The sequence below is a fragment of the Toxorhynchites rutilus genome, chromosome 3, assembly GCF_029784135.1.
Source record: "Toxorhynchites rutilus septentrionalis strain SRP chromosome 3, ASM2978413v1, whole genome shotgun sequence".
NCBI classification, from domain to species: Eukaryota; Metazoa; Arthropoda; class Insecta; order Diptera; family Culicidae; genus Toxorhynchites; species Toxorhynchites rutilus.
Window position 1 is genome coordinate 146170290 of NC_073746.1, and position 22264 is coordinate 146192553.

General features: G+C 37.0%; 2 long non-coding RNA genes across 3 annotated transcripts; both read left to right on the forward strand.

The window, feature by feature from the left end:
- Positions 1-16146: 16146 nt before the first annotated feature.
- On the forward strand, positions 16147-17081 carry LOC129780328 (uncharacterized). The gene is made up of 3 exons (XR_008743887.1): positions 16147-16293; positions 16417-16714; positions 16786-17081. It is a non-coding gene; the product is annotated as an uncharacterized LOC129780328 (long non-coding RNA).
- Positions 17082-20806: 3725 nt separating this feature from the next.
- LOC129778064 (uncharacterized) lies at positions 20807-21856 on the forward strand. 2 transcript variants are annotated; one of them, XR_008743355.1, is made up of 4 exons: positions 20807-20914; positions 20974-21010; positions 21092-21405; positions 21462-21856. It is a non-coding gene; the product is annotated as an uncharacterized LOC129778064 (long non-coding RNA). The 2 variants fall into 2 exon arrangements; XR_008743356.1 differs by having other exon boundaries at positions 20900-20914; positions 21065-21405.
- The last annotated feature ends 408 nt before the right edge of the window (positions 21857-22264 follow it).

Sequence of the window (22264 nt, forward strand, 5' to 3'; positions counted from 1 at the left end):
TTAAAAACGTGTTCATTCTGCCTGAGAGCCAATTATTATTTTTGGCGCCCCCTAAACTGGTAAACAAAGCTCAATGCCGTCAACGCGAATATAACAGTTGAAAAGACGAGGGACAAATGAAACTAAACTGATGTCTTAACACGAAGAGCGAGAGACGGTCAGTTCATTTGAATCTTACAGCTCACACACTCTCTTCAATTCTACAGCTCTTTTCTCTCCTTCATCATCATCAAAGTGAGCTGAAGAGCTGTTTGATTTTTTTTGCGAGCTGTTCCGTGTCAACTCACTTCAAAGAGTCGATTCTTCGGAACAGCTCATGAGCGGATGGCACATCTCTACAGTGAACTCAGAAGATGCTATGGGATAGCTTGATGGGACAGCAAGCGTTTCTTCTTGAGATTTGACTGAACTGAAAGATTTGCTGTGACTTCTTACAAACATGCCCGAAGAAACTTTTGAATAGACGAAGCTAAGTGAAATACCGGTATCACAAAGAGGTGATTTCATATCTGCAAATTAAATCAGTTCGTTTTTATTTGTAAAACTGGTTATGTATTAATTAATTATCAACTAGATAATCGACTAACTCAAACCTATGTAGGGAAATGAGGCGGGACCTTCATTATTATTATTAATTAATTAATATATCATTTATTCGAATTGTTAACTTTTATTGTTGTGATTTTCCAGTTGGCGTCGCTTAGTCGCGGATATATCAAATCTGCTCGGCATGTTCTTTGCACCATTGTTTGGTTTTAGTTCTCAATTCACGATAATCATGAATTCATGTATATATGATTTGAGGTTGAATGTTGCATTTCACCCAGAAAAGTCAAAGCAATTGGAGCGAGAGAATCTCGTGTTAATGGAAATTCTCCTGCGGCTAAACTTACTTGTTTTACGATTGGGTGTTGTAGTGTTACTCCGTCGCTGAATATAAATTAGTTTTTAAATTAACTCCACCCATAACGACACACGAAATAGATAGAAATGATGTATGAGGTACCGAACGAGACAAGTGGACTCTCACCCGGCTTTTGACTTTCTCAATCCTCAAACTACCGGACCATCGACAACATATATCCACCCGGGTTATCCCCAATTAAATTATTCACTTAACAAATTCCTGAGTATGCAAATTTGACTTTCGAATGGACCAGCTTTAAATTAATTCTTAATCTATTTGGATAGGACCCACTTCCAGTAGGGCACGATGAAATTCCGTACAAGTAATCGGCAGAGAGTCATAATGCGGAGACGTGATGGAAGGGATGAGGCGGGAAAGTAATTGCTAACCTCAGATTTGTTTGAAAACTATGTCATATTGTTCGCAAACTACAACTAATATAAACTTTATAAACTTTTGGAATGACCGAGTATTTCTATAATGCAAAACAATAATGCCAGATTCTGTGGTTAAAATTCCCTTCGATGGATCGTCAATTTATTATTGAACAAACGATTATGGTACCCAGAAAGTTGAGCAACTATCGTCAAGGTTTATGATTATTGGGAATTTTATGTATTGTGCTTGATTCTGGTTTATTATAATAAATCACCCAATAAATTCGAAGAATGGCAAAAATTTGATTATAGATCTGAAGAACCACTCATTTTTAAAGTTTTCAGCAATATAGAAATAACATATATAGGATGTGATATAAATGAATTTCATGCCAACTCGACTGGCCATTGGCAGCAACATCTCAGATTACAGTGAAACGTTGTGGCTGTAAAGACATTGGTCATTTAGGCAACTTGAAATATTAGAGAAAAAATTAGCCTACTTTTTGAAAAGGGTCAAATTTTTTTCATATTTTTTTACAAGAATTCATAACTCAAAAACTATAATATCTCAAATATTCGTATCAAAGGATAAAATGTAGGAAATTGTTTCAATTCTCATAAAAAATTCCAATTTTTTAAAGAAAAGTTATACTGAAAAAAACATTTTTAAAATTGAAACTCATTTTCCTCAAAATCGATTTTTGTAATTTCTCAAGCGATGTAGCCTGTTAATCCTATTGGCCTAATCGTATGTTTTCGACAGCAAATAGCTTATTTGAAAGACTTTCAAATCAGTCATTACATTATAAATTGCGTTGTGTAAAAAGATTTTACATCAAGAATGGAATTGAACTTACATTGAGACAGTGCAAAATTACACTGTTTATCGCTGAAGAGCATCGAACGACTCGTTCGTATGGAATTGCAATGAAACAACTCGATTGTTGTACTTTCAAATTAAACGCTAACGTAAAAAAATCGAATAGCTCCTTATAATTTTTTTTTCGCCCCATCGATGGTAACACTGCATTCCCCACTTCGGGACGACAATATTCGGCTAATCGTTCAGCTTGATCAGGTGGTTTTTAGTGTCAAGATGTTCATTTTACAAGAACGTGTTTTTTTAGTGAAATCGTATTACTCGAGCAACCGAAGCCTTAATGAAACTTTGTCCTCTAATGGTAAGAATTCCAAAGGGCCTATTTACTATTAAAAAGACAATAAATTACAAATTTTTTTTTAATATCTCGAGAATGGTTGCATTTAGAAGGAGATTGATAATAACCTTTTTTGTTTTAAATCACATCAGAATTCATAATTTGTGGCTAAGAACAGGGCTAGTTATTTTCGAAGCTAATAAATGTGATTGAATTTTATTCATACCGCTCTAACTTCCACTACAGTCATTTTCGGTGGATTAATTTCAGTGTATCGGGGTGTATCTCTACGCATACAGTAACATTGATTCTTTTGTTTCGTTCCTTTCCTTTTTCGTTCTCTTACAAGTATAAAAGCAAAAGCTTTCACTGACGATTAAAACTGCTTGAACGGGTTATATTTATTTTCATTTCGCATGTTAGAGGATGCTTGCTGCTTTCAAACGTAAGTTTTATTTTACCAAAATGGATCGTCGCGGACAAAATTCTTCAATCACTTGTAAATAACATGTTTCTCTGTTATTTGGAATACATGTTTGTTACAGAAAATATAATAAAATGAAAGACGGCACAGATCGGTCCGCGACGATCCATTTTGGTAAAATAAAACTTACGTTTGAAAGCAGCAAGCATCCTCTAACATGCGAAATGAAAATAAATATAACCCGTTCAAGCAGTTTTAATCGTCAGTGAAAGCTTTTGCTTTTATACTTTTCTCGAGTTTTAGGGGGCAAGGAATATTTCTATGATTTCTACCCTCTCTAAGGGTGAAAGGAATAGTCCGATTTGAACTGTCTTTATTTTATTATATTTCCTGTATCAAACATGTATTCCATGTTACGAAGAAGCATGTTATTTACAATGGATTCATTTTTATGCGTTTTTTGCTTGATATTTTTTACGCTATTCGCTCAAAAGTACGCTATTTTTTTATGCGATTTGCTTGAAATTACGCGATTTTGCGCTTTCAGCGTGCCCACGCAGAATTGCGAGCGCACGCACAAACGCATACACAACGCCGGAAGCACACGCACGCACATACCAAATGCGTGCACAAACACGCACACACACGCGCAAACATGCACAAACATGTGCACAAAAAACGCGAGCGCACACAAACATACAAAAGGACGCTCAGGTGCGCACAAACGCGCACACACAAGCACATACACGCGCACAAACGTGCACACGCACAGACGCACGCACGGAAAGAAACGAGCACGCACGTGCACACACGCACACAAATACGTGCACACGTACGCACACACACCCACACATGCCCACGCACAAAAAACGCGCACACCTGCCCGCAAGCAAGATAAAAACACGCGCAAACGCACGTACACACGCGCACACAAACACGCACAAATGCGCGCAAACACGCCTACACATACCCGCGCATAAAAAAGCGCACACTGCATGCAAGCAAAAAAAACACGCGCAAACGCACGCGCACACACGCACACAAACACCCAAAAAACGCGCGAACATACACAAACACCCACACAAATACACGTGCATGGACACAAACAAGCACAAACACAAACATCGGGCTGTCGAATACTCGGCTATCCGGACTCGAAGCTGACCGGTATCCAGTATCCGACCAAACCACTATCCGTTTCATCACTAATTTCACGCTGACAACTAGCACCGGTAAATAATTACTTCTGCACCGTTTTCATTAGTTTCAGTGAATAAGTTTCGAATGCAACAAGGAAACATTCATTTCTATACAAACTGCCAGAATACATGGATGCTTCAAATTAATTTCCAAGTGATGATTTCTAACGTCGCTTTTGTTTGCAGAATGAAAGGAATCAACGTGAAATGAAAGGAATATGTACGAAAGAGACGAGATATTTTTCTTATTGTGCGTGAAAAGAGAATAGACATATTTTTAGCCTGCATGGTTCTGGTTCTGTTCTGAGAAGCGATAGACACATTATTGAGTGACGATGTGCTAATTGAAGTGAAATTGTCAGGCCCTGGCTAAGAATGATTGCTAACATACGAAAATTATTTAAGTTTCGAAAATTCCTAAAAATTCGATGTTCCACAAATTTCGTCAAAAATAGTTTTACCATCTTGGGCCCATTTTTAAAATTTTCTACATGACTTCTTTTTTATATAAAAAAATTGAAAAAAATATATAAAAATACATATTTTTTGATATCGCAAATTAAAATTTAATTTTGTAAATAAAAAAAGAGTACTATTTTTTCTTCTCAGTGTATATTTTTTCAATTTAAGCCAACAATACTCTATGACTCTTTCTAACACACCATTTCGGTACGACTCATATTTTTTGAGATATAAATAATCAAAGATTTCTCTTACTCAAATCGATACGCCCTTTTCAAAAGTTACGCTTGAGTCAAAAAATTAACCATTATGATGTACTTGGAAAAGTTGTTGGAAATTATAAGCAAATTCATAAAATTTCATGAACATGACGGTATAACACGACAAACATATTAAAAGGGATTATTTACTATAAAATGACAATAAATTAGAAATATTTTTTTTGATATTTCGAGAATGACTACATTTAAAAGGAGATTGATAATAACCTTTTTTGTTTTAAATCACATCAGGATTCATAATTTGTGGCTAAAAATGATTGTTAACATACAAAAATTCGAAGTTTCGAAAATTCCTAAAAATTCGATGTTCAACAAAGTTTGTCAAAAATAGTTGTACCATCCATTTTTTAAATTTTCTGCACGACTTCTATTTTGTATGAAAAATTAAAAAAAAATTAAAAAATATGTATTTTGGATATTGCAAATTGAATTTTTATTTTGTAAATAAAAAAAGAGTACTAATTTTTTTTATCAGTGTACATTTTTTTCATATTCAACCATCAATACTCTATAACTCTTTCTAAGACACTATTTCGACTCATAGTTTTTGAGATATAAATTTTCAAAGATTTCTCTTACTCAAATCGATACGCCCTTTTCAAAAGTTACGCTTGAGTCAAAAAAATCCCAATTTCTGTGGAAAATATATTTCCTCTAACCCAAATGGAATACACACTTTCATTCGAATCAAAAATACTCATGTTTTGTCATTTGTCGATTTTATTTGAAATTACTCAAAGAGAGAACAATTCAAAGAATTAAAATTTTGTCAGATGCGGTCCAATTCTGTTAAATTCATTAGTGATCGATAGAACATGTTTTCAAATTTACAATTTCCCACCGGCATGACTAGGGTCTCCTGAACAGCTTTCAATATTTTCTTTTCGCTTTGCTCCATCTCCCACTATGATTACGAGGGGTGGACATTTTGCTGGCAGACGTGTCTCATGTTCTTTCCAGTGTGGGAATATCAGACCCAGTAAATCAATCACGATTATTTTTCCAGCAGTTTGTTACATCGTTAAATTTGTTGACCCAAAGCGGATAATAGAGCGGAGAAAGAAAATGTCTCCGCGATAGTCAGCCTCTAAGAATAATAGACTCTATGGGTTAGATGAAAGACAGTCATTTACTTTAGATGGGGTATTTTCGGATTTGAGCACAGATACTAGCGGACCCAACTATAAACTATGTCTTGTTATCAGTATCCCTCGATCGGATGTTTAATAGGCTTGCGAAATGTTAAATCCAGAGTAGAAAGTTGAATCCAAACGTTTTATAAACATTAGAGAAGTTATGCTACTGCTAAAGAATCTTTCCGTTCAGTAAGCTACTGAAGAGTACACCGTGCGACGTTTTTTGTCAAGAAGGAAATTATGTGTAATAAAACTATTGTAATGAACAGAGGCGATTGAAAATGAGTTATTCATTGATTTAATTACCATAAATACTGGAAGTATAAATGATGAAAGTAAAATTAAATATTGTATCCGAATGTATATGTTGTATGATTATTTGGCAAGAAGATCTGAATAAGACCAATAAGAATTCTTTCGATATCTAGATTATTCGTCATTAGTAACATAACCATAAATCACTGGAAATCTAATCGTCTGCTAATTGTTGGTTTGGAATTTTACGTCCAACTAAATCCATTCTCCGCCTGTTGTCATATACATTTTTAAAGAGAATCAGAAGAGGGCTATTTTGAAGGCGATAATATAAATTAAGATGATGCATTTATATTATCACCTTCAAAATAAATCCTTTATGATTTTTTTTAAAGAACACAAATTCACGCTCACGAAGTGATGAACAAAAGAGAATTTTTTGCCTTTCGGATAGAGCGGGTTGTATGATCTTGTTTACACATGCTTGGAGACACGTTTCTAGATTGCAACGGTCTATTTGTGAGTTTATTTTTCGAATAGATTTAACCATTTCTCAAACGAAGTTCGAGAAGGTATTGAAGCAGATGACCCTTCACGCTCTGGCCATGGAAACGCATCAAAGCACAATCAAGTCCAAGCTCTGCCTTGATTCTTCTCGTTTCATATCTAAGGGTAACTATTTTCACTGTGCTATTTTTCGAAACAAATAAAATAAATATTCCAATAATAGGATTGTTTAATTTCTGATCTCGTAAGGATAAATAACCCTTTAACTTATTGTCAGGAAGTAAGTTAAAATATTAAAAATCCCAGAGAAAAACTGGAAAGCGATAAATATTCCCAATACTTTACGAAAGCTCAATGTACACTTTCTTTTGGGGATTATGATAATTCGAATTTGATATCTATATACATATATAAATTGATTTCTGTCTGTCTGTCTGATTCTTATGGACTCGGAAACTACTGAACCGATCGACATGAAAATTGGTATGTAGGGGTTTTTGGGGTCGGGGACGGTTCTTATATTTCCAGACCCCTCCCCCTCTCTAAGTGAGGGCTGCCATACAAATGAAACACAAATTTCTGTATAACTCGGGAATCAATCAAGCAAATGGAACGAAATTTGGCATGTGAAAGTTTTAGGGTGTAATAAATGTTTCTATGGTGGTTAGGCACTCCACCCCCCTCTCTAAAGGGTTCTGCCATACAAATGAAACACAAATTTTTGTATTACTCGATAATTAATCAAGCAAATGGAACGAAATTTGGCATGTGGAAGTTTTAGTGTGTAATCAATGTTTCTATGATGGTTAGACAAGGGGGGGGGGGCTGCCATACAAATGAAACACAAATTTCTGCATTAATCGAGAATTAATCAAGCAAATGAAACCAAATTTGGTATGTGAAGGTTTTACGGGGCACGAAAGTTTTCTATGGTGAATACACCTTTACCCCCATCCCCCTTCTCTAAGGAGGGTTGCCATACAAACGAAACACAAACTTCTGCATAACTCGAGAACTAATCAAGCACAATTTGGGATGTGAGGGTTTTTGAGCATAGGAAATGTTTCTATAATTTCTTTACCCCTCCCTTCTCTGGAATGGAGAGGGGGTCCCATAAAAATATTACACATATTTCAACCAAACATGACAATTGAAAATTTTCGGAAAACTCTGAAGGAAAAAGGGAAAATTCGGAAAATTCAATTCCCATATGTTCTACAATTGCATAGTAACAAGTGCTGTTAGTCCATTTGATGTTTGCACAAGCGAAATTGATCTTTGTTCGAAACTGGGGATGGATTTTAATGTGCTGAAACGCACTCCTATATCTTCTTCTATCTATACCAAAAAAGGATCGCCGGATGTGTTGATAAGAGCAGAACTGGAGGAAGGAATTGTCAGATTTAGGGCTGTCTTTATTCTATCATATTTTCTGTATAAAACATTTATTCCATGTAACGGAGAAACATGTTATTTACAAGTGGTTGAAAAATCTTGAACGAGAATTGTGTCTGAAAACAGTCTGATATTATAATGATGAGTTTTGTTAGAAATACTAGGAATTTAGGGGGGAAAGCTAAATTCAACGGGGTCAAATAGAAGATCAATCAATGAACAGCTCTGCGATTGGACCCATGGACTTGCTCATAGTAAGAAAACGTGAATGTTTGAAGGTATTGATAACAAAAAAAACAAATTTTTGGCGGGACGAAGTTTGCCGGGTCAGCTAGTATACTATAAAATTCCATTGAACAATAGGACGCTCCATTCCCTTCAAAAATGGGAGTTGATTACGCGTAACATCACAACCATCCCACCGGAATGTGTATTTTTGGCAAATATTTTAACAACATCATTGTGTATAACGGTTGTCGATGGAGATAAAAGATGGACCAATTTGTGCCAAAACCATCAATCATTCGCTCCAATGTTGGAAACCCCCCTTATCATTACGAATCAGCTAGCGCAATCCTGCAGACCGCATTATCTATGCATCTGCTGAATCAACAGAGGATATAATTGAACCCTTTCGCCGACTTAGATTTTTTTTTCCGGATGAACTAAATACATAAATTGTGATTATTGTACGCTATCAAGAACGCATGGGTTTGGGCACGATACATGATTTCGCTGAGAAAATATATCCACTGACGTTGTTCGATTGACGAAGACAATCAACTAAGGGTCCACGCGTCTCTACAAGAGGGCGGGATTTCAGCCGAAACTTCGATTGCCCTTTTCTCGGTCAACGGCTCCAACAAAAAAAACATTGCGTAGAGGTTGGAATCATAATTGGGCGTTTCCCGGCCAAAGTTTAGAGTGACACAGCGTACGTAAATTTGTACTTAATGAGTTCTGTTAGCGTCCTGTTTGTATCTTATTTTGGTGGCTTGCTGTCCAGAAAATATAATGGTTGAGTAGTCATGATTATTGATTCTAAAACTCCTCCCGAAGAATAATGACGCGTAAGAAATGGTGTATAACGTTTAACTCGTCCAAAGTCGCGACGTATCGACGTCATGGTTTTTGAATCTGTTCATGTCATAAATTTAGAATCAATGAGATCAACCCCACTCGGGTTGTGTGTCTGGTTGGAATGAAATCGTGGAGGAAATATATCAGTATTTTTTATGATTGACTAGAGAGTTATTAAAATAAATAACTTATAGTCTTTCGATTTTGCCGAGTTATATTGGTTTATTGTCGTTCAGCACGTGCTGAGATCGGTTAGTTGATGAAATCAGCTGTGACAGAGATATAGAAGGCAATTTTTCAGGAGTGGGACGATAAATGGGTTCTGTATAGCAATCACGTTATTTGGGTTAGGTCTAGAGATGAGCCAAAGTGTGTGATAAGCGAAATAAAATAAAACTGTTCGGCTAGTATCAAACCAGGCAAGCGGAACTTGTACTTTCTTATTTCAGTTGAAATGATAATGATAATGGACGTATTGTATCCGGAGGAATAATGAAACTGTCTTCGTATTTTCCGGTGATGGTACTTACGGAGAACAGTATTATAATTGAAAAAAATAGGTCTGAAATAGAGATTAATTTTCCCGTAAAAGATGTTGATTGAAGCCCCTCTGTCGGGATTCAAATTTATAGTATAATTTATAAATTTATATTCACCTTCAATTGACCTTCTTAATTTAAATAAAAATAATAGCTAAGGTAAAATTAAATTTGATAAATAAAACTAGGCCAGAAACTCTTTTTTAAATCGTCTATTTTTTCCAACTAATCCTATCTCCTATCGATGACATCACTCTTAACCCTAATCTATGTGTATCTTACTGTACAGGTAAACCTGTTTTTGTGCGGTTGCTTTTTGGGCGATTTCTCATTTGTGTGACTGTTTAGGTGCGATTTTATGATTCGTGCGATTGGTTTGTGTGATTCTAGATCCGAAATCATAATAAAATCGCACAAAAAGAGTCACACAAACGAGGAATGACGCAAAAAGGGACCGCACAAAAACAGGTTTGCCTGTACAAATGTGTTCCCTACTGTGGAGTGGTTTGTGTGCATTAGGGTGCCAATGAATGTATGGGAACAAATCGACCCCAAAATTTTCAAAAAGTTACCCTATGCAAAATGTTCACCACCTGGAAAAAAACACCTTGTGCAAAATATCAGCTCAATCGGAGAGTGGCGCAAAGCGGTCAAAGTTTAAGTTTTTTGAAAATCGAAACATCACTCAAGGGGGGAATAAAGGAAATCGGGGTTTTCGAATTTTTTTTTGATGCCAAATGTCTTAAAATTGCATAAAACGTCGAGATCTAGTGTAATCTCGAAAAAAATTTAACTCATGTGTCGACGGGGGATTTAACTCATGTGTCGTTAAAATTGCGGATGTAATAGTCGATCCGAACACGGACTCGGACTAGGAGCCACTAGGCTACATTAATTAATTGTGTTCATTGATGCCCTGTTCTATATCTCCATAAAATTGTTGTCTAGTTGCGCATAGAACTACTGCAACCGTGTATATCTAAATGCAAACTAGCAAGAACTATTCTAATGTCAAAATAAAAATCATATTAATACACAACAAGCATTTATCTAATATTTGAATGACTCACTTCAATTTAGTTTTTTTTTTTGAAAAAGAAAAACTCAGGAAATTTCTGGAATAGAAATTCCAATCAATAATTATAACTACTTTTCTATAAAAATCGTCTCACTTAGATCCAGCTAAAAAATCACTTCCAATAGTCACTAGAACATATTTGTTCGGCGGCTCAAAAGGAAAAGATCGAATGGGTTTTGTTTCGTAAATTCGAAACCAATCGAATATTCTAGAATGATTTCTTGTCCTTTTTCTTTACTATTTCCTGTTTCACGAATAATGATTCGTGACTTATTCCCCATCGCGTCATATTTTAAATATGGAGCCTTCTTTGATATATTACTTAAGCCCGATTCCATATAGTTTGTCTACTACTAGGCATCAAATCTACTTAAATTTGTTTGTAACGACTATGCTCGTTTCACTAGTCCTATCCTATTGTGTCTATTTATGAGATGCCCGTATGTTTTATTCAATCTAACATATATGCCTTCTCAGCCATCGATAGCAAGAAAGCTACAAAAGAATCACGCATACTTGTCGTGTATTGAACACGATAGGGATGTATTAGCAAAGTCAATGAGCGACTGTGGCTGTGGACACTGTTTCTTGAATTTTGTTTGATTGGTATGATTTAGATGGCAAACGGAACAGCATAAATCAAATTAATTATGAGAACCTTCTTCTGAACGATAATTAGCATCTTCCGGAAAACATGTACGGTTAATCAGTAGGAAGCCAATACTTTATACAACTTTCGGAAGACAACACTTTGGTGAAAACATTATTCAAGCCATCTTTATGAGTGACGTTCGCACCACTCATTAAAACGATCGATTATTGTAAAAATACGGTTGTGGAAACTTCTTCAAGTATGGTTGTACGTTTCGAGAAAGGCGTTTTTCATAGATATTTATATTGTTCTAAGCAGCATTTTTAACTTATCAATAAGTTTGTTCAAATTCTTCTTTCGACAGGTTTCAAACATTGGAGAACAAGATTTACGCGTTCTGACAGTGGGAGTGTGGCTTTTTGCTATTTGAATGTAGTAAAACAGTTTTTGAACTAACTTTCATTTCTAATGATTATATAATCTGAGCACCGTGTTTTACCGGTGTTTTAGTTAATGAAATTTTAGTTCTAATTAGTGAGATTCATTGAGTTGTGAGTGTTGTTTCGTATCACGTTAACGATAAAATAAGACAGATCCAAAGCTGTCTTACAAGGGGGAAGCAGACGTAAAATGATAGAAAGCTCATTCAAGGAATGCTTATAAGTATTCCATAGAATCAGGATCGAAAATTTTCTTGATAATATCCTGTTGACTGTTTATAAATATGTTGATTGTTCAGTCTTATAAACGAAGATAGTTATTATAACCTATACTATAAACATAATTTCAACCGAGCTCCTACATATTTCTCGATATTCAAAAAAAAAAACGAGTGGTTCTAACATTCTGGCACGCAGTGTATATTAATTTTGAAAATGATAGCTTTATTGAATAACTCGTTATTTTTGTTTTCATTATACAAATTCGCGTAATTAAGGTAGATTTAACCGATTACAATCTGTAATCGTAAACATAGTATCGATTGTAATTAATTTGTATTTAATTAGACTGTACCCCGTTGTGAGAACTGAGGCATGTTGAAATAATCAATCTATATTGCTATACACTAGAGATGGGCACGACGGTTCATTTCAGTGAGTGGCTCAGAGCCGTGCGCTCAATGAAAAGAGCCAGCTCATTCGAGCGGCTCGACGGCTCTCTCAAGAACTGGTTTATTCGAATATGTAACGAATGGAAGACGTAAAAAATAAGGTTTAAACAATAAGTGCAGAAAAAAGTAAAAATGTTACATTACTGAAGGTTTTCTCTGATATATTTCCATCACAATGAGCTTCTTTATTTTTTTTATTCATAAACATCATCGTTTCAATGTTATCTGATGAAAGTCTACTACATATTTCACTGCAAACTTGTCTTGCTTTCGGAAAAAACTCGCTCACATGGTACTGAAGTCGCCGGAATACATCTTCTTGAATGGCGTTAACGTTCCCTGTGGAACTTTTACCGTATCTACGTATGCATTAACTAGCGTCATTTATTAATACTTAGCTGAGATTTCTTAAGCCAAATAACACACCTTGAATGTATTCCCAGGGGCTAGCTCTAGAATACGCGTGACCACAGTGCAAGTCGGAAGAACTTTCTCTGACGAAAAATCCCCCGGCCAGAACGGGAATCGAACCCGAAGACCCGGCATGATAATGTGAGACGCTAACCTCTCGGCCATGGGTGCACGCCGGAATACATAATATTTTCAAAAAAAAAGATAGAGCCGCGGAGAGATAAATTTCCTTCCATTCCACCAAAACGAAGGGTCGCTTAGTCTCAGCAAATGTGGTTCCGAATCAACGCTTGAAGCGAGGATCTAGCAGTATTTGTTAGGCTACTAATTCGTCTGACTCAAGATTTGTAGATCGCTTTACCAGTTCCGAAATAAATTCATACAGAGCTTTTTTATAATCACTAGAACTGATTTCACTTGATCCATATAATGTTGATCATGTCGAATTATCAGTTGGGAGAATATAGCGAATATAGCGACACAGTTTTCTCCCCGATTCATATCCCAAACGTTTTCAAAATATTTCGAATGGAATGTTTTCATGATTAACTATATTATATTATACAAATCATTTCTCATACTACTCATATGTGGGTTGTATTTATTATAAATAACTGTGATTTACTAGTCAAGCCTGTTCATCTGATACCCATATGATGGGATTTTCAGAAGAAATGTAGTCTGTCATTTCGTAACGGTCGCCATTTTGGATTTACATTTTTCATGAATAACTGTGTTCTACTAGTCAAGTACTTTCATTAGATACCCATATTGAGGAGGTTTTAAAAAAATACATATTTCGCCATTTTGGGGTGGCGGCCATTTTGGATTTACATTTTTGATAAATAACTGTGATCTACTAGTCAAGCCCTTTCATTTGATACCCATATTGATGGGGTTTTGCCGAAATTAGTTGTCTGGCATTTTGTAACGGCCGCCATCTTGGATTTCCATTTTACATAAATAACTACTAATCAAGTCCTCTCATTGGATACCCATATTGAGAGGGTTTTGAAAAAAAAAATTGGTTATAACCTACCAATTTTTTTTTTCTATGATATAACCGCAAAGTTGACGTGGGACTACCTTAGCTTAGCAATCATTTGTTTGTATTGATTAAATTTCCGAATTCAATTGAATTCAATATATTTGCTTTGTGAGTAAAAAGATTGTATAATGCCATGTAAGGTCAATTCAAGCATTGTGATAGATAATGTTCTTCGTTACAAGTAAATTTAATGACAGTCCTTTTACGTTTGGTATTATGACATCTTGGTTTTGAAGTCTGTGTTAGGGAACACATGTCGGTGAGAACAAAAGTCCCCATACTTTCATGTATTTTCAATGCCGATCTCCCCAAGGCTGCTTGGTTTTCATGGCTGTGTTGGGGAAACCGTAAATCGGGCCAATCAAAACGAGGCAGTTAGAGCGTTCAGATGACGCTTAACATTTTACAGTTATTCAATTGTTCATCTAATGAAAAATCACATTTTATTAATTGCGATAGAAGCGTAGAAATATTCCCTATCAATTGATGCAAACATCTTTCCGATCCAGTAAGAATTGTTCCAGCATTCGGAATCTTTCATTTTTTCCTGCATGTTCTGTGTTTAGGTTTTCATTTTACCCCCTATATACTCCGGTTAGACGTAGTCCCACGTCAATACATATTACGACATTTTGGGTTGGCGGCCATTTTGGGATGGCGGCCATTTTGGATTTACATTTTTCACAAACAACTGTGATATACTAGTTGATACACATATTGATGGGTTTGACGAAATTAGTTGTCTGCCATTTTGTAACGTCCGCCATATTGGATTTGCATTTTACATAAATAACTGTGTCCTGCTAGTCAAATCCTCTCATTAGATACCCATATTAATGGGGTTTCGAGAAAACATGTAATCCGTCAAAATTTACAAAAATACAAACAGTTAAATGAAACCGCTTAAAAAGCAGCATGGGAAACATATATTTCTCCCGCACTGCCGCAAGCCACGGTTCGTCAGAACGAGCGTGCGATTCACGATTCTTTATCAATAAGCCGGCTCTTAAAAGAAACACCGCTTAAAAGAAACGCAGTTCTTTTTTGAACCGTGATTCTCAAATGAACGGCTCTTAAATGAACCACGGTTCAAAAAGAGCCATGGATCATAAAAGAACCATGGGTCTATTTTGAACCGTGGTTCATTCAAGAGCCGTACATATAAGAGCCGTTCATTTGAGAGCCGCGGCTCATTTATAAAGAACCGTGGATCGTACGCTCTTTCTGACGTACCGGCTCAAATGAGCGGCTCGTGAGCGCTCGCCCATCTCTACTATACACCCAACACATGCCATTCTATACCCCTTGCGACCGTTCCCGTTGAATCGTGCACAAGCAAACCATTTGTCATGACAATGTCATGCGAAAATGCGAAAACAGAATAGAAACTGAGAGAGGTTGGCGCTCATACGGTATGACTCAGGTGTATGGCACGATTATCGCTATCTCACTCTACCTACCGTTACCGCATATCTCACTATTCCTCTGCTGTAAAAGTCCATCATCGACATCACGATATGTCAGATGGTAGTAAATTGGTAATTCGCGATAGGTTCGACGTCTGGTGGCGACTTCAAATTAGGGCCATTATTTGGGTCCCACACTCGATAGTGTAATCTCTATCAGATACAAAACACGAAACCGGTTTTTAAATTTTAAAATTTGAATGAAAATTTTCACATCATGTTATTTAATTACTTGAAACACGTATTTCTGACTTTCATTCAACCATATGGCTATAAAATTCCAACTTTGTTGCTGAATTTTTTCATTATAATATAAAATTGTCTTCATAAACAATTTTCGTATGAGACTTTTTCACCACCCGCGAACAAAAATGTTTTTAATTTAAATAGAATACTAATTTGATATGAAAAGGCTAATTTTCATTCATAATTTTAATTTTGAAAACGTTCATTCCTACTGAAAATCAGCTATTCTTTGACGCTCCCCTAAACTAGTAAACGAAGCTCAATGTCTTCAACGCGGATCGCTCCTTTGGAGAAAACAAATACTTTTGACGCTTGAGATGTTGGCATCAAAAACATGGCGGGTGCCGTACGGCTGGTATTCGTGTCATCGAAGGTACGGTGTCGCCACCTATGAAAGTTTCGCGTGTGAGTGAAAAATATACAAACCGTTGCATATTTTCTCTGTAATTAATATATTGATTTCTCGAAAACTTGTACCGTGTTTATCTTACAATTAGTGGAAATTGTTGAGAAATAGTTTTTCTTAGCTGTTTCGATGCTCCGAACCAAAATTTATTGTCATTTAGTAGTGAAAAAAAGCCGTTGAAGTACACCCTCTGTCAATCTACCTGCGAGAGAGGTAAACCGAATTAATGAAATTTAATATAAAAATATCCGCTTAGTGTTCATAAAATACCTAAAATACAAAGATCTGGCTTCTATTCAATCAGTGCTCTAATATTTTTCAAAATATTTTCCTTAGAACGTGTGAAATATGGACGTCAAAAGCTGCGCAAATTGCCCGGAGAACATGCAAGTCGGACGAAATTTGCTTGAAGCTGACTCCGAACAATCTGCAAAATTCAAAAGCCGTATTGTTTGTGTCGTCCTCGGATGTAAGCAGAGATATCGCCCCGGAATTTCTTTTCATGCCTTCCCTCCGAAAACGGACAAATCGCGGTATCTAGACTGAATCCAACGACTACGACTAAAGATAGAACCTACAAAAACCTCCCGTATTTGTAGCCTCCATTTCACCGTGTCGAACTTCTACTCTCCAAGTATGAAGTGTAATACACGCCTTGAAGCAATAATATTATAATTTTTTTTATTATTATTTTACTTTTTATAGCAACAAGCCGTGCCACTGATCGCTTAATTCTTAGGCCATCAGCAGTTCCCGACTTGAATTTGCCACAACCTCCCATCAGCGAAGCCAGGAAAAGACTTATTGAGGGCCGTGCTGAACGTGCTGCAAACCGTGCCAAAGTTGGGGCAGCGATGGACCAGAGACATGATACACCAAACCTTTCAGATCTTGCCATCGATGCTGAATGTGCAGATCATCCCGAAGTCTGTGTTTCTACAGTAGAGAAAGCAGTTCAGGTAGACACTACGGATTTGGATAAACTTAAAGTCAAGCGTATCTCAGCGATCTCCTTTGGAAGCGATGACGATCTTGTATCATGGAATGGACTTAAATCAAGAGAAATGCTCGAATCTATTGTCAAAGCAGTGACTCTCGTGAAGCAGTATCGTCAAAAGCCTAAATCTACAGTGAAGCTAGAAGAGGAAATACCGGATTCCTGCACAATAGACATGTTAAGAATATATTTTTTTAAATAAATAGGCCTTTACTAAAGTGTTTCTTCCCTGAAACTACCTTTATTAAACAAGTCGTTTATTAGTAGCCTCTTGAATAGTTCAAAGTAATTCCTTAAGCACAGAGGCGAATTAATTACTTATGATTCAAAACACGTTATTGTGCATTTTGCACCAAGTTGGACTGTTTCGGCCTTTTCCATAAGTACGAAAATTTCGAATAAAAGTGCGCTCTAACATCGAATCATGTTGGTGTCTTCAGCGCACTTATTCTTCGATTGATAACGAATAAGTGCGCTGAAGACAGCAAATCGATTTGATGCAAGGTCGCACTTTTATTCACATTTTCGAACTTTTGAAAAAGTGTGAAACAGTCCAACTTGGTGCAAAATGTGCAACAATAAAGAAATAAAATAAAACATACTTAAGCAAATGATACAAAACAACCATTTGGAGAAGGAGATTTTCGTACGAATTTTTATTGTATGTGGTTCCGAGCTTGGAGATGATGACTGGAGGCAGGACGAGAAAATAATGAAGCCTTCATCGTGAACTTCTTCAACACCAACTATTATAAGATGTCCAGCTTTGAGGTTCCCGGAATAAATCGCCACAGAAAACGACTGCAACAGAAACCACCGCTTATAAAATGTGTAGTAGGCTATAAATATTGTGGCGCGGTATTGTATTTCAAAACAAGAATTAACCGGGCAAACGTATCGCCCCAGGCAAACGTAACGCCCCGGGCAGACGTATACCGTCCGACGCTCGCTAGAGCTCGGTCGGACATTGCTAAAGGATCGTATCCTATGTTTCAAACTAACCGGGCAATCAGTGGATCCCAGGTTTGCGTGCGAGACACCGCCGCTTCCGACGGCGGGTCGGCGGTGGACTCGGATTGCGTCATCTTGGCGGCATGGGCCGCCTCGATTCCTTATCCTCGCCAAATGGGGACTTCGTCCCCATTACATTGTCCTCAGAATAAATTTCGAAAAACGAGAACAAGAGAATAAATTTATAATAGAAATGTGAGGCACATGATGTTTTTCCCGCGCCAAATATTTCTAGCCTACTACACTTTTTCTAAGCGGTTGTTTCTGTTGCAGTTGTTTACTGTGGCGATTTATTCCGGTCACCAAAGTAATCATGTACCTCAACCCTCTAAAACCCAAATTTTGACGTAGAACTAGAACGTAAAACGTCTTTCATTAAGGTTGCCAAACCAGAAAACAGGCCACGTTTTTATGAAATAAAGTTAACGTTAATAACTATTTTTGCCACGAACGGATTTTGGCGATTTACATACCAAACAAATCGAAAATTCCCTAAGATTTGTTTAATACGATCCATTGGTGTGTGTAAATGGTTAAAATTCATGAAAACTATAAGCGTTTCCATTTCCCCATTCATTTGTTCTGTCCATTTGTGTACTTTCCCCTAACAGAGCTGTCAATAACGGGCAACTTATCGACGACCAACGAAGGGGAAATCGTAAGATTTAAAATTCCCGTGAACAAAGGAAAAGAAGAGAAGAATGAAGGGGAATACTTGCCTAGAGTATAAACAGTGGATCTCGCTGAGGCAAACTTTCAGTCATCTTCCTTGTTTTGCGTCATCACATGTCTCCGTTTCGGATTGAGCTGTGGACGCGACCAAATTACTCACTCGCTGATGTCTATGGCATTGCAATCATCGCACCAAACTGACGTCATTGCATTAAGGTTTTGAACTACACAATTGTGTGGGGAATCATCAAGCTAGGCTATCGTCGGCCCATCAAGAAAATAAATGTTCTGGAATAAGTGATAGATAAGTGTATGTATATTTAGTTGCTTGAAGTCATCGATATATGGATATTTGTGTGCGTACGTGCGTGCTTCATAACCCGTACGTAAAAATAGTGCAACTTCGCTACGCTGAAACCCCATTTGTATCTGCTCCCGTGTGCATTGGCCCTGTCACGAAAAATTATTTGGGAAATACTAAACATCTTGAATGTCGTTCTGGAATGTTAAAAGTTATTTGGGCTCGCGTGCCAGTCTGCTCCAACTCCAACCAGGATTGCGTTTGCGTTAATCTTGATCATAATGAAGCAATGCTACTCTTTTCGAGGTTGATTATTTTTGTTAACATAACATTATTAACAGAAACAGTTATAACAGTATATGAACAGCGATTGGAGCATGTTGTCGCCGTGAGATGAAGATAACTTCGTTTATCATGAAAGGGCTGATGAACGTTGTTACCAAGTGCTTGTTTGTGCACCTTAGGCCAGAGGGAAATCCATCAGGAGGAAGGTGATGCCACTGAAAAGGCGACCAAGAAAGTACCAGCATCGAAAATTTGTTTCGCTTGAGACATCGGAGCAGTCGCCACATACATACACGCGACCTCTGTTCGTTTGGTTGCCATCCAGCATCGAGAAGATTCCGGAAAGATGTCATCGTTGCTGAAAAATAATCTGCCAGAATTAAATAATACATTCAAGCGAAAGAGTATATTTTAATGTTTTCTATCCATATAATACTGCGGCCAAATACATTTGGTTTTGTGATTTTTCAATCAAGTGCGATCTACGTAAGACCACGTCTTTCGGCAATTTATTAGAGGTGCAATGAATCTTAAGAAGGAATGCCCGAAAAATTATTCATTCTATCATGCCTGACATCAGAGGGTGGAACATAAGCTCGATTCGAAGTAGATGGCTTCTTTGTGGTGATCATACGCGGGCGACCGGGAGCTTTGCAAAACATCTGGGCTTGATAGGATTTCGTAACCTCAGTCCAAAAGTTCGGTAAATGAATATTTAAATGAGGATTCCAAAAAAAATCTGGTTTTTACCGAAAAACTGTAATTTTTGGTTACCATAACAACAAAACTTGATATCGAACGTAAAATACTAATCAAAATAAACTTTCCGACCAATTTTTCCATCAATGAAATGTTCAAAAAGTGTGTTTGTTTTTCGTTTGGAGTGCGCGACCGAAGCCGAATTATTTTTTTCTTCTTTTATCTCCAATTTCCGACTTTCGACATAAAATACTCCTAGCAGAAACCAGCCCACAATCCAATCGACGAAAAAAACATCGACCTAACAACGACCGTAACGCTGTTACCTATTCACGATGACGACGATTAGGTATCGACATCTGGATACGGCATTAGTTTGTATGAGGCAAACTATTCTCTATCATATTAGTCGGCCCGAATCAGTTTATATTTGCTAAAATTTGTATGAAATTTTTTTCTTGGCATAATTTTTTCTACTTAAAGTACGTTGTCATGACCCTAATTTGAATTATTTTCTATAGACGTTCAGATATTCTCAAAAAAACTTGTCATTATAATATAAAATTATCTCAAAACATATTTTTTTATGACGTTTTTTCACCACTTGCAGGCAATGGTGATTTTCACTTACATAGAGTACTAATTTGATTAAGGAAAAATCATGCTCATTCATAATTTTCATTTTATAAGTGTATTGATTCCTTCTGCAAATCCATACTGTCATGCCTATTACCCAATATCGTCAACGCGGATAGTTCGTTAGTCGAAAATACTGAATAATTAAACAAACCAAATGGCATCACTGGTGGTTCTTTTTTCCACTCCGCTAAACTGTCATCTCAAACAAAAACAAATGGATCATACAACTGGTGAGTATGAAATATATTTCGGCTTTTTAATTATTAATTATTTTATCTTGTCTTATCAGCTATGAATACATTCGACTCGTTTGCTTCCATCAATCGGTAAGTGAGAAAGATGTTTTCTCCCATCAGTGCGGATTTCCACTTCTATCACAGCAGCCAACAACATCCGTTTTCCTGCAGCAGTAACCTTCAACCCCTGTTGGCAATGCCGGGGGACAGCATCAACAGCAGCAGCAGCAGAATTTGACCATGGTATGGTATTGCGAAGAACTTTCCCCATTAGAGGTTCCGTGCTTCGCGCACATTCAAAATCCTCTTCAGACACGAAAACTCAACGACAAGGAGGTATTTATCAACTTGCTCAGCTGAATTACCACCCGGAGGAACCCGAATGCACTGATTCCGTTGTATAGTAGAATGAAAATAGGCGAGGTAAGCGAACGTAATCGCATGATATTTTAATAGTTCGCATTTTTATCCGGATCATACAACTGGTGAGTAGGGAATTCATTTCTGCTTTTCACTTACTAATCATTTTATTTTGTTTCAGCTATGAATACATCCGACTCAATCAATCGGCGAGTGAGAAAGATGATTTCCCTCATCACCACATTGCTTATTTCCACTTCTGTCACGCCAGCCAACAGCATCAGCTTTCCCGCAGCAGTATCCTTTAAGTCCAGGGTGCTATTCCGGGCAACAGCATCATCAGTAACAGCAGCAGGACCTGGCCATCGATAGTATTTCGAGCAATTTTCCCCATCGGAGATCCCGTGCTTCACGCACATTGAAGAAACCTCCTCAGCCACATATGTGTGTCAAGGAGAAAAAGGAGCTGGATTCGAATCGTCAATCCAGACAACCCGAATGCACCGATTGCATTATATATCTTGTTTATATTTTATATGCATTTTGTGTTTTTTTGAATAAAATGATTAAAATCGATCAATGTTTTTCCTTTTCATGTTTCATAACAAACCAATACAAACAAGAGACGATCAGTGTTGGAAGCAGCGTTACATGCAGGTCGACGCCTTGCATATGTTGGCAAAAAAGTGGCGTCAAGTTGTTCGATGAATGCATATGAAAGGTCGATAAATCGATTGCAAGGTGGCAGCATTTGAGGTCGATTGTTGACATTTCATCGACCCGATCTTGGCAGGCAAAACGGATTGTGGGAGCCAACATAAAACCAATGTGTTTGTATGATAGATGAAAGCATTTCGAAGAAGCGCTAGTGTTGGTGAACGTTGAAAATAATATCTGAATAAATAAAAAAACGGTTGATGGGTCTGAGCCTAGGGGCACGGATGGGGTCTTGATATAGGACTGTCATTGTGTACTTGTAATTGC